The following is a 16,280-nucleotide window of genomic DNA, read 5'->3' as shown; positions in this document are numbered from 1 at the left end:
GAAACAAGGTGTAATAGTTCTGTTGATGATGCATGAATTTAAAAGGTTTGCTTTTCTTTCCACTGAATTAGCTACATAAAGCTAATAATTAGGGATGATGGAGATGCAAGTCTCTAAATTACAGAAGAAGGAGGAAGAAAGCACCACAGTCCTTTTCTTTCAGAAAATAAACTACTATGTTAAAGCAGTAAGCTCCATAGGCAATTCAAATACTAATTTTGTTTGTGGTGACCTTTCTCCACTTCTGCCTTTGGATGAAAAGAATGTCAGTGATGTAGGGTGCCTCACATTGCCATGAGGAGTGGAGCTTGCACAGTTTTACTTAAGGATTCTTTTTACAAGGCTTTCTTATGTCTTCCCTTTGCTTTTATTTCTCTATCATGAGAAGTGTTAAAGACCTGCTCTTTATTAGGCATTTTATTCCGAGAAACAGCACTGGAATCTTGGCAACAGAGACTTGCACGAAAAACTTATTTTCCACTTCAGCTAAATAATGTGAAGCAGGTGAAGTAAAGGATTTCTTCCAGGGAGGCAATGACTAGTGCTAGGTACTGTTCTCCAGTCTGTAAAATGACTAATACTGCACGTGAGTGTGTAACCTGTTTGGGAGGAAGCCGTGCACTTGCCCCGAGAAGTCGTTTGACAGAAAGTGATGTACATGCAGCAATTACATGGGCTGTCTTTGGTACCTCTGCTGCTAACGCAGGAAGTTAGCTTTGAACTTCAGTGCTGAAGGAGAAGTAAACCACACTCATTCTAAATAATTGATCACTGGTGTCCAAAAGCAGACTCTGAAATTCTTGGGTAGGAGAAACAAGGTTTTCATAAAACACTATAGTATTTTTTTCCATTTTCCACTGTGAGCCAAGATTCTGAAGAAAAGCCTACTGCTGTCCTCTTCGTATGTGAGTATTCTTTGTGGAAGCTAACTAGTGCATCCCGTGCATGTCTCCTGGAAAGTTACACCGGTGAGAACAAAACTGAACTGGAAAAGCTTACTTTCTTTGTGTTTCATTTTCTTTTGTCTGCGATAGGAAAGGCTGCACTTGGAATGTAAACAAAAGTGAGTTTTTTCCCTTAAATGAAATGTAGGCAGCTTTGGCTATCTGGTGGTCACTCACTTTCTGTGATTCCACTTGTAAGTAATCTAACTGTTAAACAAGAGTCTTTCTGTGCAACTGCAGTACACCTTATATTCCTGATTTCTTAACTGGCATTTTGAATAAATGTGAGGGGTTTTTTTTCCTTTTAATAATGAGTTCTAAAAGTAGAGCTATGAACAAGAGTGATTGTACTTTTCTTAAATGAGGTAATTTTGCCTTGTTTTGGCTTGGAATGCAGCTCCACAAACAGTTACATGACTGCAACTGAGAGGTAAGCTAGCAAAATGGTAGTAGGATTTGGGTGAGGAAAAGGGCAGAAGCCACTTAGGCTTTGCCACTGGAAACATTGTAATGTGGAACCATTTATCACATTAAACCTTAGTCATGTGTTAAATGTATCTAAATATTGGTTTCTGTACCCTAATGTCATAGGAGAAGTGATTTGAAAACAAAGATGTGTCATATAAGCACATTTGATTTTCTGCAGAAAACAATTATTTTTTTGGTGTTTTGAGAAGCATAAAGAGTGGTGATACTACACTTTCTTCAAGCTGCATTTAGAAGATTCTAGAACAGTAATAGCCTTGTTGTTGTAAAACATTCTGTTGTTGGGAAGGAAAGGAGTTTTGAATTAAATCAGTGGACTAGACCGTGGGGGATCAACTGGGGATGAGATGGAAGAGGCAGCTGATAAATATATAAGCTACTGGCTGATCTCACTTGTTGGCAGAACTGGGATGTTATCAGAGCCAACCTGTAGCAAAATTTGTACCTTTTAGCAGCAGCTACTTTCAGTTACTTTGTGCTAAGTGCAGTTTTACCTTCTTTTGAGTCATTACAATTATGGGAATGTAGTCTTAGAAGTCCTGATTTGTATTTCTAATCAATAACATCTGTAATATTTATGTTAATGTTACAGTTAGTGCTGTGTTTCCTGGTATAAGAATGCTTCTCATATGTAAGAAACAAACAAGTTTTCTTGTGAAAGACTCAGGTCAATCTCTGCAGTGAAGCACTTTTATGAAGTGTTCTTGCAGGAGCGGGTGTCCCAGCTAGCAAATTCCTACCAGCCATTTGAGATTTCTTGCACCCCTCTTGGATTTATTAGTTCCTTCCTGTAGTAAGATTTTCAATAGTACATCCTTATAATCGGCACAGGATTGACCTTTTTTTGTTGTTAAATTAGTGTTAAGGCCCTTTTATCCTAGCCCTTGTCACATCTGCTTTATACTGTAAACAGTTATATTTTTTGCAAACAATGTATATCTACATCTTCCAGACACAGCTACATCTCCTACATACAGCCATATACTGACAGCTGTATCTGGCTCCACAAACACAGCTACATTCTGCAAAAACAACATTGGTGTCTTCCATGTATGCATTTAAGGTGACTGCTATTTGTTTAGGCACAAAGATACAGCATTTGCGAACACTTAAACACTGCTTGTCCTAAACAGCCAAAAAGGAGGAAACAAATTCCCTAAAGAATGAGATTTATTCTCTTTTAAAATGGAATTCTTTCTCCCATTCACATTTGCTATTCTTTACACTTTAATTTCCAGTGGTGTGCTGTGGTGACTAATTCTGCTGTCAGGGACAGACAGCAAAGGGGTTGTGAGTTTACACCACCTCAATAAACGAGGTAGCCTCCCCTCCCACTATTTAAAGATTTCCCTCTTTTTGGCAACAATAAGTTCTCTGTATAGAGTCTTGGGATGTGGCGGAGGAGGAAGCAGGTTGGTTTTAGACGTTTGTCTGGGTCTAAAACCCATGTTCAAATTCAGAATTGAAGTAGCAATTTCTAGGGAAAATGTTTTTCTCCAACAGCCATGAGCCACACTGCCAGCAGATGTTTCTTTAACCTACTGCATCTTCCAGTGTGGCTAGAAAGCTAACGCGTGTAGCTGTGATGACACAGGGCTTGGTAACCATTTGGGTGCGTTCAGAGTGTGATTTTGTAAAGCAAGAACATTTGTAAGAGACAGCACCAAAATTATATATTGCAGCTGGCTGGAATTACTGGGTAGCACGTTCAGGGACCAGTCCCTGTAACGTAATGTAAAATAATGTTCTTCTGTCTATCAAAAAGCCAGGAGAAGGAGACAGCTGTCTCGCATCTTACAAGTACTGCTCATCCTGGAGGTCACCAGGTGCTTCTGACCACTCAGCCTGTACAAATAAGGCCTTTTAAAAATTACTCCTAAAGTAAGTTTGGAGCCTGGTAATTACTTTCCTGGAAATACATCTATTTATAGTGTTAAATGAATTTTGCAGGGTATTTGGGGATTAGGATGTAGGGTTCTCTGCATCTTCACTGCTGAAAGCTGAAAAGTTGAAAATAAGGACAGTTTTCTGAGATTCTAAAGGTCCAGCACTCAATTAGTGATATGCTGGAGCTGGAAAGAACTGGTCATACTAAAAGAGAAGAGATGATGTGTTCTGGTTTTGCCCTACATTGCCTTTCATTTTAATTTCCTCCTGCTTTTCCTGTGTCTTTTCTTTATCCAGTTACATTTTAAAATATGTAGTTTATTGACTATTGTTTTGGGAATGCCGCCAGGTATGGCTGCAGATTTGGGGATTTGTCCATACCCTATTAAAGTCAATTGAATGTAATGACTCTACTAGCTCTCAATGGAAACAAATTGAATTCTTTGTACAGTGTGCCAGGGCTGGCCAAGGTAACTCAGCATTTTCATTTCTGTACATTTGTGTATAAAATGTTAAAATGTTGAAATCTGAAATTCTTTCTGTTGCTTCTATTGTGATGTCAAACACAGCAAACCATGTTAACAATAGCCTGTCACAGTTAAAAGTCTATCTCTAGCCAATAGGATTCACTACATTTTAACAGTCTTTAATTATGTGATAACATAAAACTTCCCTTCCAACCCTACCATTCTATGATAAAACTTAAAAACAAATACTCCTCACTTAAGGTTTTTTCGTCAGCCACAGGTGATGTGTAACACTGCTCTCTGTGCCTGACAGTGCAAGAAGAGACTGTCCTTGCCCGTATTGCAGATTAAAGGAATGTTAGGGAATGATACAGCATCTGTGTTAGTTGTTGTGAGTTTAATGCCTTGTTAAGGTGTCAAGATTCTTGCTGTTGTGACTTAAACAGTGATGGTGAAACAATTACTTAGAGTCAATTTATGGTGTTATTTTGCTGACTAGTGATTAATACATTACTGAAAAGAAGAAATGTTCCGTGTGCTTTCTGCATGTGAACAGCTGGGTTTTCGTGGCAGCTTCTGATTTGCTAATGCTAATCAAAGACAAATAAATAAGAGAAATCATTTTCAAACAGGAGTCTTCCAAGTGATCTCATATTCTTTTTAGAAGACTTTGAAGAGAAACTATGTTGTCTTTTTGACTGTACCTTTGTGTTTGAGAACTGGTGCGATTTGAAATACAGGCAGTTGTTAAGTAGGTAGCAATCAAGCCTTGTGTATGAGCTTGTATAAGCCTTGACTGTTGTTACAGGTTTTTAAAAAAGTCTAGTTGAGGAACTTTGTAAGGTAAACTGCAATCACTTTTAAAGAGTATCATACACACAAAGGCAAAAAGTTTGTTCAAAGTGGAACTGAAGAGTCGCTGCCCTGGACTTGTTACCTTCTCCCTTTGTTATGTGTTTTTGTAGCCAAGAATCTGATCGTGAGAAGCCTTGATTTCTGTAGCTTGCACATTGGTGATGGAGGTATAAAGTACTGTATTCTTGTCCAGATGTCTGTCTTTTTTCTGTTGTTACAACATGCAGGAATTCTTTGGGACAGGCACAATACAAAAGTAAGATGGAGAGTCTTCCGAAATAGGTATTTTTCTAAAGCAAGACTAATTACTCAAGGTGCAGAGTGTTACCTGCAGCAGCTCCTGGCCTCAAGTATTTTTCCCTAGGATAAGTTGACATGAAAGAGTTCAGTGGCCAGGTGGCCTGTATACATGAGCATTAAATGTACTGAATTCTGAGCATCGTGGGCTTGCTACGTGGTATGTGTGAGACATCCAGTGAGTCAGAAATCTCCAGTGTGGTACTCAGTGCATGTGCAGGCAGTACAGAGTGTCCAGAACACATCTGACTTGTGCACTGCAGAGCATGGCATTGGACTAGAATGTCTTGGTCTGCATATGTGCTGGTGCCGTTGCCCAAGATATCTCGAATCTGAAAGTTCCTGCTTTTAGTGGTGAGATTCCACTGGGGCATAATTTCCATGTAGAAAAAGAGGACATTGCCAGAGGAGCTCCAGATGTGCAATATCCATTATTCAGCAAATCAAATGAACAGGTGCTGAAATGTTGGTTCTTTTAAGAAGTCCCAGTAGAATTACTACAGCAAAAATGTGTATGTTTGCATCAAAACGAAAGGAAATGTGCAACCCTGGAAACAAAGAAATCCTACAACCAAGACGTAATGAGTGTATATTACACTGCAATTTTTCTGCAGTTCATTCAGTTTGGCAGAGTATTTGGTGCAGTTCACAGACGTACATTTCAAACTGATTTATAATGTTTGTATGATAGATTTCTATGGTGAAACTCTTCCACCTTAGCCTTTTTTTTCATATTCATCACATACACAGGTTTATTTTTAGATATCCTTGAGTTTTATGTTCAGTATTGTTCTAATATTTGTAGATGCTCGTGTAAAACAGTCGGATCGAGCGTTGCTCATTGGCAAGAATGTCAATGGTGCTGAATAGTGTCATTGGAGGTGGAGATCTAAAAAAATTCCCCACCTGGTCTGAAAGACAAGCTTTAATTGTATGTTTTAACACTGATGTATTTAAATACTGTTTCTTCTTTTTTTTCTGTCTTTCTTACCAGGACTGCTGTCTTAAATCTCAGGTTTGGAAGTTACAGTGCAGAGCATGATCTCCTTCATATGTCTAGAGTTGCACAGAGGGACAGAAATCTATTAGAAATAACATGCAGATCAAGGCTTTAGAGAGGAGGGAAGTCACTGATATCAACGGAGACTAAGAATTAAACTCTAGGTAAGAATCTGTAATAGTGCCAATATGAAATTTGCAAATAATTACAGTCTGAACAAGTAACACTGGTAAAAGCGGGGTCTGTGCTAGAAGACATTATTGGCAACAAAAGAAAAATGAGTATGTTCTGGAGCTCCTCAGCTGCCAAAAGTAGGACATATTTGAAGCAATGTATACCACCACTACAATGTCTAAGCCGAAATGTAAAATAAAAAAGCTTTACTATTAAACACATCTCAAATTTAAAGTCACGTCAGTCTCTGAAAAACATAATTATTACAAGTAATATTAAGCACTGTGTTTGAGAACTATATGAAAAACAATTCCTTGTTTTCTTATGTAGTGTTCTTTGATGGATTTCAACAGCATGTAGACATACCTAATGTGAATGTGCCCCAGGTTTCGTTGTTTCCTCATACCACTAAGTAATTTGCCTTCCTTGTTTTCTCAAGGCTTTCACAGACCAACAGAGGATGGAAAAAAATCACTAAAAATGATAGACAAATTTCTGCAAAATCTTAAAGATTGGCAGACACTCTGAGGAAACGATATTGTCTGAAGAAACTACTTAACCTTTACAGGCTAATATATCTGCCATTAACATATCTTAACAAGCCATTCTTTCCGCGCCGTGGTGCATGCTGAAAGAGGCATAGTTAAACATTGTGCAGCTGCTGTGCCATGTGCCAAAGTTTAGACTGATCTAAGCGAGGCTTGGAAGCTATCTTTAGCATACAGATGAGTGATACCATCCCAAGTGTGCGCTGTCTTTTTACCTGATGTGCTGCTCCTGAAAATCTGATGCTATCATGTAAAACAAAATGCCTGGTATCAACAAGCACTGTTTCTTCTCGACTTGAATTATGGCGATTTTAATTAACAGTCTGAAAAAAAAGTGTTGCTTTCTGACCCTTCGCATGTTGAATTGTTGAGAAATAATTTGTTTGGTTTTAACACTGCTTGGCACCAATTTCATGCTTTTCAACTGTATGCCATTACAAAGTACATCTTCCATTTTCTGCTCTTCTGACATCATCAAATTCTAGTCACTAGCCCATTCTACAGCGCTCTTGTTGCTAAGGGCTTCGACTCTCACAAGGCGAAAGGAGGAAGTATGTGCATGTGAATAGAAGAATCTGATATTATTTCAGGCTTCCTCCTGCTGTTTCTGGTGTACTCGATCTCAGAACCAAGAAGTCATGTTAATCTCAGAGCTCTCTGGTTTAAGCCTTTGGGAATGGAATGTTTTCTAGACTCTTAGTTTGCTGATCCCAAAGATGCAGCCATGTGCAGCTTTGTTTACTAAAGAGCCAAGGACACATTTAACAAAGCTGCAATACTGCCTCTGTTATAGTCCTTTGTGCAGGCACATTGGAGGAAAGACAATGCGTGGAGAAATGTGAGGTGGACCGTGAAGGAAGCCAGGGTAGATGACTGTGGAAAGGAACAAATTAAAGTGACAAAAAAGGAAAAGGTGATAAGAAAATAGAGGATAAAGGAGGAGACACGATGACCTGGAGAAGAAACAAAGATGGCATTTCTTTGAACTCTGTGGATCATACTCAGCACATCTGTCTGAATGCTGTTTGCTGTTTTGGCATAGTGCTGACATGTGCATTGGTGTGGTGGTTTCTAGTGCACTGTGGTAAACTCAAAATGTGCTGTTTTACAGGTCCTCGATAGCTTCTGGACGATTATCATCAGGACAGTAATACCAATAGAGAGGGTGATGCTGCAGGTGAGGTGTAACTAGATGCAAGACACAGCATGTGATGAGAGATAAAAGGAGAAGACAGAAAAACTAGAAGGAGGCTGAGATACAGGAAGAAGTTAGTGACCAGACAGCTTTCCAGAAACAAGCCTTTGTTCCATTACTGAGAGTGAGTACTGCTGACAGAAATGCTGTTTCAAATGGTGAGGTGACAGGAGCTAGGAAAGCTAAACTAACTGTCCTAAGATGAAAAAGGGAGGGTGTATTTAGAGAAAGTACACTAAATCGGGTAAAGCGAAGGTACTGTTTAGTACACTGCTGCCTAAAAAGGTGACAGGATATGTTACAGTCAGGTAAGGTTCATGTTGTTTAGCACTAAATCTGGGCAGGTATAACACAGGATGCATCAACACACAGAACACACATATTTGGAAAAGGAAGATAACGCTTTCTCTTCAGGAAAGCATACAGCTCAGCAACTGTTAACGGAGACAGAAAAGACCCAAAGAATTCAGATTCACTCTGTTTTTTTTCCATGCCAATTTTTTGAGAGGGGAGGGAGGAGTTTTAGAAATGAAATCTTTGGTTCTTTCCTTTTGTGTTTACCATTTTCTCGCTATTTTCAACTTCTTTTCTTTTTTTTCCTGAAACCAAATTTAGAACCTTTCTTTTCAGCAGTGGGCTTTTGGAATTAAACACTGCAATATTAGCTGCCTACAGTTACTATGATTGGACTCCATGGGTGGCCTGAGCAATTTTCAAGCAATGAAGCTGGTTCTTTTCTCACACACATCAGTGTAACACTTTCTCTTCAGTGGATTTGCTCTTGATTCACGGCATTATGAAAAGAACTGTGCTTATTCTTTCATGTGTTCTTTCATCTCTGTGATATTTTTACTTACATGTATAATTGATTTTCTGGGAACATCTCCTGCTGCTGACAGGTAGACCTAGGAACCTCCTAAGGCAGAAATAAATTTAAGCATTTTTTAGGTCACTGAGTTCAATCTGCTGCTGCTACAACACCATGTTATGTAACTTCTTTCATAAACTGATCAAGCTTTAAACATTCATTAAGGCTCTATTCTTACTACAATTGGTAAATTCAGACAGAAGGTTCGTTGTATCCTGTGTAAGTTCAAAACCACAACTGAAATAATTTTCCAATGCTCTGAAAGTCAATTTTCCTTTTTCACATGGACCTCACTGTTCGGTGCAGCAGCCATGATAAAGGCTTCGTTCTTGGCAGAAGTACGCTCAGCTGTGAGAGGCACGGTTCTGAAATTACAGGCATACTTAGGAAAGGGTACTGTGGAGTTTTGTATTCATGGTCACATCCCTCCCACAGATTTTAGTGTTACAAGCAGTCATCTGACAACAAATTTTTACCATACCTGAAGTGCCACCCTGCAGTGTTTCCTCTGTGTCCTCCCTCCCTTCCATGTGGTCTTTCAGCGTATGTGTCGACAGGTATAGAGTTTTATTTTTTGGCCTGTGTGCCTCTGTTTTACACCCGGCTTTATCAAGTCAGTTACCTGTATTTCCCTTCCCTGCTTCAGAAGTTGCATTTGTTACTGGGGAAGTTCTCGACAGTTACCATTTAGCAGTGTCAAGTTTTGCTTGCAACTGCTGGAGAATGGTGGCTGCACCTCACAAGAGAGTGAGGAAAAGGCATACTAGTTGTGGAAGCCAAACTGTGGTCACTGTATAGCAACCAGTTAGTTGTGACTGTTTATCCTACCCTTTGGCTACTGTGTTTCTGATGCAGACACAGGTGCACAAATTGCATCATACAAGTACTGTAAGCCTCCTACTTTTAGGACTTGCTGGAAATGTTCAAAGTAATTGTGTGGTAAGCTCATGCAACACTTTGTAGGAGTGGTAAAGTACTGCCTTGGTTTTGTTGAAATTGCTTTGCACATACAACACAGGCCTGTGTTTGCTCTGAGTATCTCTTTGGGGATTGCAAGACATTGGATGTTCAAGGTGAGGCAGTAACATCCAACCTCATGAGATTGTTAGATACATCAATGCTAGACACACAGGCAGTTATAAAAGTCTCCCTGGAGAATGTTTGGAAAAGGACAGACAACCAGTCTAAGGCAACCTAGACTTATGGTAGCCATATCTCACCATATCTACAGGCCTCCCTTCTACTGCCAACACCTTCATACCCCTGTAGCCAGTTCTCTCTTATCTGCAAATTCTCTGTGTGAAAAATCTGAGAGGTATCCTGCAGTATGCTCACATGGTGAGCACTTGCCAGCCAGGATTCCTCAGTGTATCACCATTCTCAGCTTTACAGTCGTCGGTGCTCATCCCAGCATGTGTTGTTGGGATGTTGAAAGATGGCATTGCCCCTGGTCATGATCTGCTGCATGCTTGACAATGTGCTGATTGTGGGCCAAGGAGAGAGAAGTGAGGCAGGTCAGACTAGTTTCTTTCACCCACGCAGCACACTGGGCTAAAGAAATTGATTGGTAGGCTGTGTGGTACATGGGCCCGATATGGAAATTTGGGCAGAGCCTGATTTGTCTTCTAGGTGTTTCCTAACCTGTAAGTGGGTAATGGTGATGGGTTATTTTGAGGCTTAGAGCTCTGGCAGAGTTATCTGTTCAGTTTAAGTCATTACCACTCTCAAATGTCTGCTTTACCCTGCTGCTAGGTATTGCCACACTCTTGCGGTGGAGAAGCTGGGTCCCAGGCTGGTGTATTAACAGACTACCTACTTTGTTGTGCTCTGCTGGAATGATTTTGACCTCAGGGAGCTGGGAGAAATAACGTCTGAAGACATAACCGCTAAATCTGCCAGAACTTCTTGTTCAGAGCCTTTGGTTCTAAACCATGAGTGCTAAGAGTCCTTGCCTGTGCCCACAGGCCCAAGGACAACTATTCCTGCTTTCACCCTGCTGCACATCCTCTGTCCCCCCAGAGGTCCACTGCTTGTCCATATGAAAGACTCTTGTCGTGGTTGTTACAACTTCAAAGGGCAAGGAGTATGTGTAAAAAAAGCTTCAAAGTCAGTTGATACCAGATTAGACAAAAAGTGAGAACTGTTTTTTGGAAGGTGAATTATTGAAGAAAAAAGCCTCAGAACTTGTATAGTTGGTGACATCCTAAAATGGCTTATGATCCCACCATGCAGTTCTCAGGTTTTAGTGCCTGTTCTGTTTCATTAAAAACTAGATGGAAGAGAAAATAGGTTGAACTCTTCCTTTATGTGAGGAATAAAGTGACGTGACATCAGTGTAAGAGATGAGGTTTTAACCTCAGTTTCACTAAGAAGTTGTGTTGCTATTATATTGCTGTCTTTACTTGTCCATTTGTTTCTGGAATGGAGGAAGGTTGGAAGGAGGAAGGGCATCTTCTGCCGCGCTCAGCTGCGAGTGTCTTGTGGAATTTTGTTAGCAAACATCAGTTTAAAAGCTGGTCAGCCCTACAACACAAATCCATAGGAAATCAAGCTTCAGCAGTTCCGACGTTTACACGAATGCTTATCTGGCAGTTGATTTATGTTCAGCAATGGATTAAACCAAGATGGTCTGAAACAGTTACAGAGGCTGGTGGTGTGCCCTGCCCACCTCCTACAGGTTACAAATCCTACAGCAGGCATGGCTCAATGGCTCAGTGGGTCCCTCCATAATCAGTGCTGGCGCTTCTGCATTTTGCAGGTCAGCACACTGAGGCAGCCAACATCGGTTTCTGTTCAGGCTTAAGCCACAGCATTCCTGCTGTGGGAGATACCTTGTGAGAGATGTTGGGGCAGGTGATTGTCACATGCAGCTTAATCTAGTGTGAGGTATATAGGAATATGTATTACGTTCTTTGAGAGAGGAGACTTTTAAAATTACTGATGTGGAAGATCAAGAATCTTTCATGGAAATGGAAGTTGAGGCGATTTAGAATGTGTATAATAGAAGTATGCCAAGAGGAACAGAGTCCTGGCGATTACACTTTCCAGTCAGTAAAAAAGTAAGTCTATTGCTCATGATAATATTTAATTTTGTCAATGTTATTTTGCTTCTCTTTGATTTTTCCATACTCCACAACAGTAAAAATGACAAAAGTCATCGCAGCATTTAAATGAAAAAAGTGCAAGCAGGAGCACTAGCTGCTGTCCGTGTGAGGGGTGTGCTGCCCCGGAGCCTGTGCTGTGCACAAATGCTACGGCGGCAGCGTTTCGCCCGTGCTGCCTTTCAGGCACGGGGGCTGTGTGAATGAAAGGCACGGTGATTACAGCTCAGATGCTATACCTAGCAGGAGTTTTTCCTCCCCCAGCGCGTATAAGCCGTTACCAGCGGAATCTGGGGCCCTGGGAGCCCGTCGTGACATCCCCGCACGGGCCCCGGCCTCCCGCAGCGGGGGCGAGCGGGCTGCGCGGCTGGCGACGGCGGCTGCGGCCCCGGGCCGTGCCGTGCCCTGCCCGCAGGGCGGCCGCTGCGGCCCGCCGTCACGGGGGCTGCGTTTGGAGCCGCGCTCACGCCTTTAAGGCCGCTCCCGGGTCGTTGATTTGGCGTGGCGTTTGCGCAGCCCGCGGTTCGGGTGCCGCGGTGGCTGCCGCTGCCGGCCGCCGCCTCCCACCCCCGTGCCGGCGGGGGCGGCCGCGGCCCGGTCCCAGCTGCGGCTCCCGGGAGCTGCGGTGGCGAGGGGGCGGCGGCGGGCGGGGCCGCGCCGGGGGCAGCCGCCTTCCCGAGCGGAGCCCGGCGCCAGGTGGCCGCGGGCGCTCGGCTCCTTTAAGGCTGCGGCTGCCGTAACCCGATCGCCGCGGCCGCCGCCGGCGGAGCATCCTGCGCCCGGGAAGGGCCGTCCCGTCCCGTGGCCGCGGGGGGCATGGCGGAGGCGCGGCCCCGGTAGCGTCGTTCCCAGGTGCGGCGGGTGGGGAGGGAGGCAGGGAAGGAGGGAGGGAGCGGGCTGCGGGTCTGGCGCGGCGCTGAGAGCGGCGGGGGCGGGGTGGCCCCTTCCCACGCCCCGCGGGGCTGCGCGGAGCGGCCGCTTCCCTCCGTGCCTCCGTCCCTCCGCGCCGGGCCGCCCCCCGCGCGGCGCCGCCCCCGGGCCGCAGCCGGCGGCTGTCGCCGCTCTGGCAGCGCGGGGAGCGGCGGCCGTTCCCCTTCTCCAGGCGCTCCGGAGCCAGCGCGGCGTGTGCGTGCGGCGCTTGCCCGCCTGCCTGCGTTGCGGCCGGCCGGGGCTGTCGGCGCGGCGGGCTCGGCTGACGGCGAGCGCTAGGTAATGCCCGGCTCGGGGAGCGCCCGGCGCTGCTCGCTAGCGCTGCGTTGCTCGGGAGCGATTCTGTTAGGGCCCCTCCGCGCCCCTGCCCCTCCGCACCTCCTCCGAGTTTGGCGAGGGGAGGGGGTTTCCCGTTCCCTGTTGCTTTCTCACTGCAAACTTCTCCCAGGTTTGTGGAAGTCGATGTAGGTAGGTGATACCGCAGCGAACAGCGCGCCCTGCTTGCCCTGTCTTTATAAAACGTGTGCCCAGTCAGCTAGTTGCTTTGCTGTTTTAAGACCAGAAAGCAAAGTGGATTTGGGAGTATGGACAGCCTTACATAAAAACGGAGATGGCTTAAGCTGTGAGTAGCTTGAATTTTGTCGTGGTCCTCCTTAACGCTGTTTACCGAGCTCAGTAAGATAAGCGCAGTACGTCTAATCCAGTTGGAGCAATAAAAACTACCATTCAGAACCAACAGTACAGCAAGACTCAAGCACTGCAGATGTTTTGTTACTGGGCTTATGAAATGTGCAGATGGTCAGTAGTCCCACGTGGCTCTGCAAATTAGTGTGGTAAGTTTTACAACGATTAGATTGGGCTGTTTCAAACGGATCAGGAGAGCACAGAGCTGAATGGGATGTCCTGCTATCACTAGCAGCTTTGGAGCGTAATCTCATTTGGAAATCGATCCAGCTCATCTTGAAATCCGGCCTTCAGTAAAGTAAGGGCTGCAGGCTTTATACCTTTCTCTGTATCTCCTTAGTTTGTTTTGTGGCTATACAGTTACATTTCTTGTTTTTGTGATGTGAAAAATTGATGCGAAAACATCTGTGAAACGGATGAACGTAAATGCTAAATGCCACTGATGATACAATGCTGGGTAACTTCTGCTTCTTTACCCTCTTTCAGTGAGTGCTTACTTGTTTCTGTCAGAAGTTCGTAATGGCTTCATATTGGTAGTGAATGGATATTGAGTCTTATTTTTTGTTGGGATTTCTCTTCTAGATTTAGAGTAGAAACAGAATTGCAGGAAAACCACCACATGTTAATAGCAGATGAAAAAGAGCATATTGGCTTCTCTTTCCTGAGGGAAAAGTTGTGTTAGTAATTTTCAGGATTACTGGGGTCAATAGAGTAATTTGCTACTGTGCTAGACACTTGTAAGCAATACTTTGCTGAAAATTGTTAGTTTCAAGTGTTTGATGATATTTATTTACACTAAAGACTACACTGAAAAGCTGTAAGAGTGAAGTTCTGATCACTTGTAATTACTAACTGAGTGGTTAAGACAATACTTTGGGGTAAGCCAGGGAAGAAACTGCTAAAAAACTGATGGTGAAGAACCAGCCTGGATATAGTACTCTTCTTCCTGAATTACTAAGTAGGCACACTCAACCTCCCAGCCCACCCAGCAGCCTACTAGCTCAAAAACAGTATCAGCTGACTGAATGGTAATCAATGACTATGCAGTTTGAGATGTGAAGTGTTTGCTCATGTATAATCCATGAAGTTCTGTATCTTGATCAGACTTTGCTGGATGGCTGTGAGAAGAAAAACAGTGTATTTGAAAGCTGCCCTTGCTATTATGCTTAGGGTAAAGAAGACCTAAGTAGTCAGAAGTTTGTTGTGTTTCTATTAAGTGATAAACTTTGGCTCAACAAGGTGAATATTTAAAAAAAACAAACCCGAAACAATGTGGTAAACAAAAGTTAATTTTCGTGTAAAACAGGGTATAAGTTGAAAACAACTTGGAGATAATGAGAGAATGTTTATAGCTAAGCTGTTCTTCAGTCTCCTGTGAAGCAATGTTTACACCTGGTCTCTAACTTGAATTAAAATACAGCACTCTATCCCAATTAAATTATGAAATTATTGTTGGACTTGATACTTCCTTTACTTAAACAACATCTTGATAAGTATATATGAAATCACCTTCTGGAATCAGTCTTGCAAAATTCTCATGAGTATCTGACAGACCAACTGTAGAGGTTGGCTGGCTCCTTTCTTCTCTGCTACTGTCGTGGCTCTGTCCTTCATGGGCATCATGGTTCTGTACTTGCCACTAAAACTCCTGAGAGATATAGGTATATAATACTTCTGGAAGCCATGCACTTCTCATGCAAGTAGCTTCTTCTTAAAATAAATTAACTGTACAGACTCCTTAGAAGAGAGATTAGCTCTTGTAATGCATTTCTTGCAAGGGATGCTTGGAAGGTTCTTTGTTTAATTCCACAGTCTCCTGTACTAAAATGAACACACCCATCACAGGCTGAAACATTACTTATCTAATACAGTATGGTACTGAGGAAACAAAACAAAGCATCGGTTCCTTTTGTCCAAGAGATTATGTCGGGTCTTTGAAACTCAGAGGTACTGGTATAGTCATTGCAGATGAATAAAATTGGTGGCATGGTGAGAACAGTGATATTTAGTCAAAAGGATGAGATAGGTTGATGTTCAGTGATTTTGACATTTTTTTCTGAAGAGAATTGTCTTCACTGTGCATTTTGACTTCCTTCACTTCAGGAATTAAACCAACTGGGTTTTTTTTTTCTCTTATGGGTCCAAGAGATGATTTGCTTACTATAAATGAGATGATGTAATAACAAAGTTTTGTCCCTGCGAGTAGAATCTGGAGGGGACACTGTACAGCACTTATCAGTGGGTTTAAACTGGAAGACGTAGCATTTAATTAATTGTTTTATTCCTTCAAACAGAAAAGTTTAAAGCTTTAACACTTACTGTCTCTAGTACTTTGAATTGTGTAAAAACAGGCAGAAAACTAGGTTTTTGTTTTGTGTCTTTTTGATCAGTGGAGGCAAATGGAGAGGTATGTGGAGAACAGTGTGCAAGATACTTGAGACAATACTGAATATCCAGGATAGTATTTGAAATAGGAAGTTTTAATAAGCTAACATTAAAAAAGTGTGCAAGACTTGTATGCTGCAGAACTGGGACAGGTCATCAGATAAACAACCAGAACGAACCAGTCTGTTGCAATGCACTGCAGTGTGTGCATTCAAATTTTACTTTGGAGTAAAAATGCACTTAGGAACTGAATCTTCTGATCACTCTTGCTTGCTGCCCTGTAGTTTGTGTTGCATAGCTGTCTCAGAGCTTGCAAGCTGGATTCCTTTTGGGATAAACCAAACAGGAAGACAGTCCCAAGGATCACATCAAGCTGTTCTGAAGTAAACACTCAACATGCGTGGGATAGGTTTTACTTGACAAATCTGCTCTTATGTGTCCTGCGTTCTGCTTATATAG

At 42.7% G+C, this 16,280-nt stretch overlaps 1 protein-coding gene across 5 annotated transcripts in view; it reads left to right on the top strand.

Moving 5' to 3' along the window:
- Window positions 1-16,280, top strand: part of TLCD4 (TLC domain containing 4) — a 37,648-nt gene that overhangs the window by 1,177 nt on the left and 20,191 nt on the right. Inside the window, exons 2-3 of one of the 5 annotated variants that reach the window (XM_062003389.1) lie at window positions 5,931-6,100; window positions 7,770-7,977. The exons of 1 other annotated variant lie outside the window; for it this stretch is intronic. The gene's annotated coding sequence lies outside the window, so the exon portion shown is untranslated. Of the gene's footprint in view, window positions 1-5,930; window positions 6,101-7,769; window positions 7,978-12,633; window positions 12,675-12,947; window positions 13,032-16,280 lie in introns of those variants that run through there. 3 more of the 5 variants (XM_062003391.1, XM_062003392.1, XM_062003394.1) reach the window with 3 other exon arrangements.

The sequence above is a fragment of the Colius striatus genome, chromosome 10 (genome assembly GCF_028858725.1).
Source record: "Colius striatus isolate bColStr4 chromosome 10, bColStr4.1.hap1, whole genome shotgun sequence".
NCBI lineage: Eukaryota > Metazoa > Chordata > Aves > Coliiformes > Coliidae > Colius > Colius striatus.
Note: the sequence above shows the minus strand (reverse complement) of the source record. Positions and strands in the feature narration are given on the sequence as shown.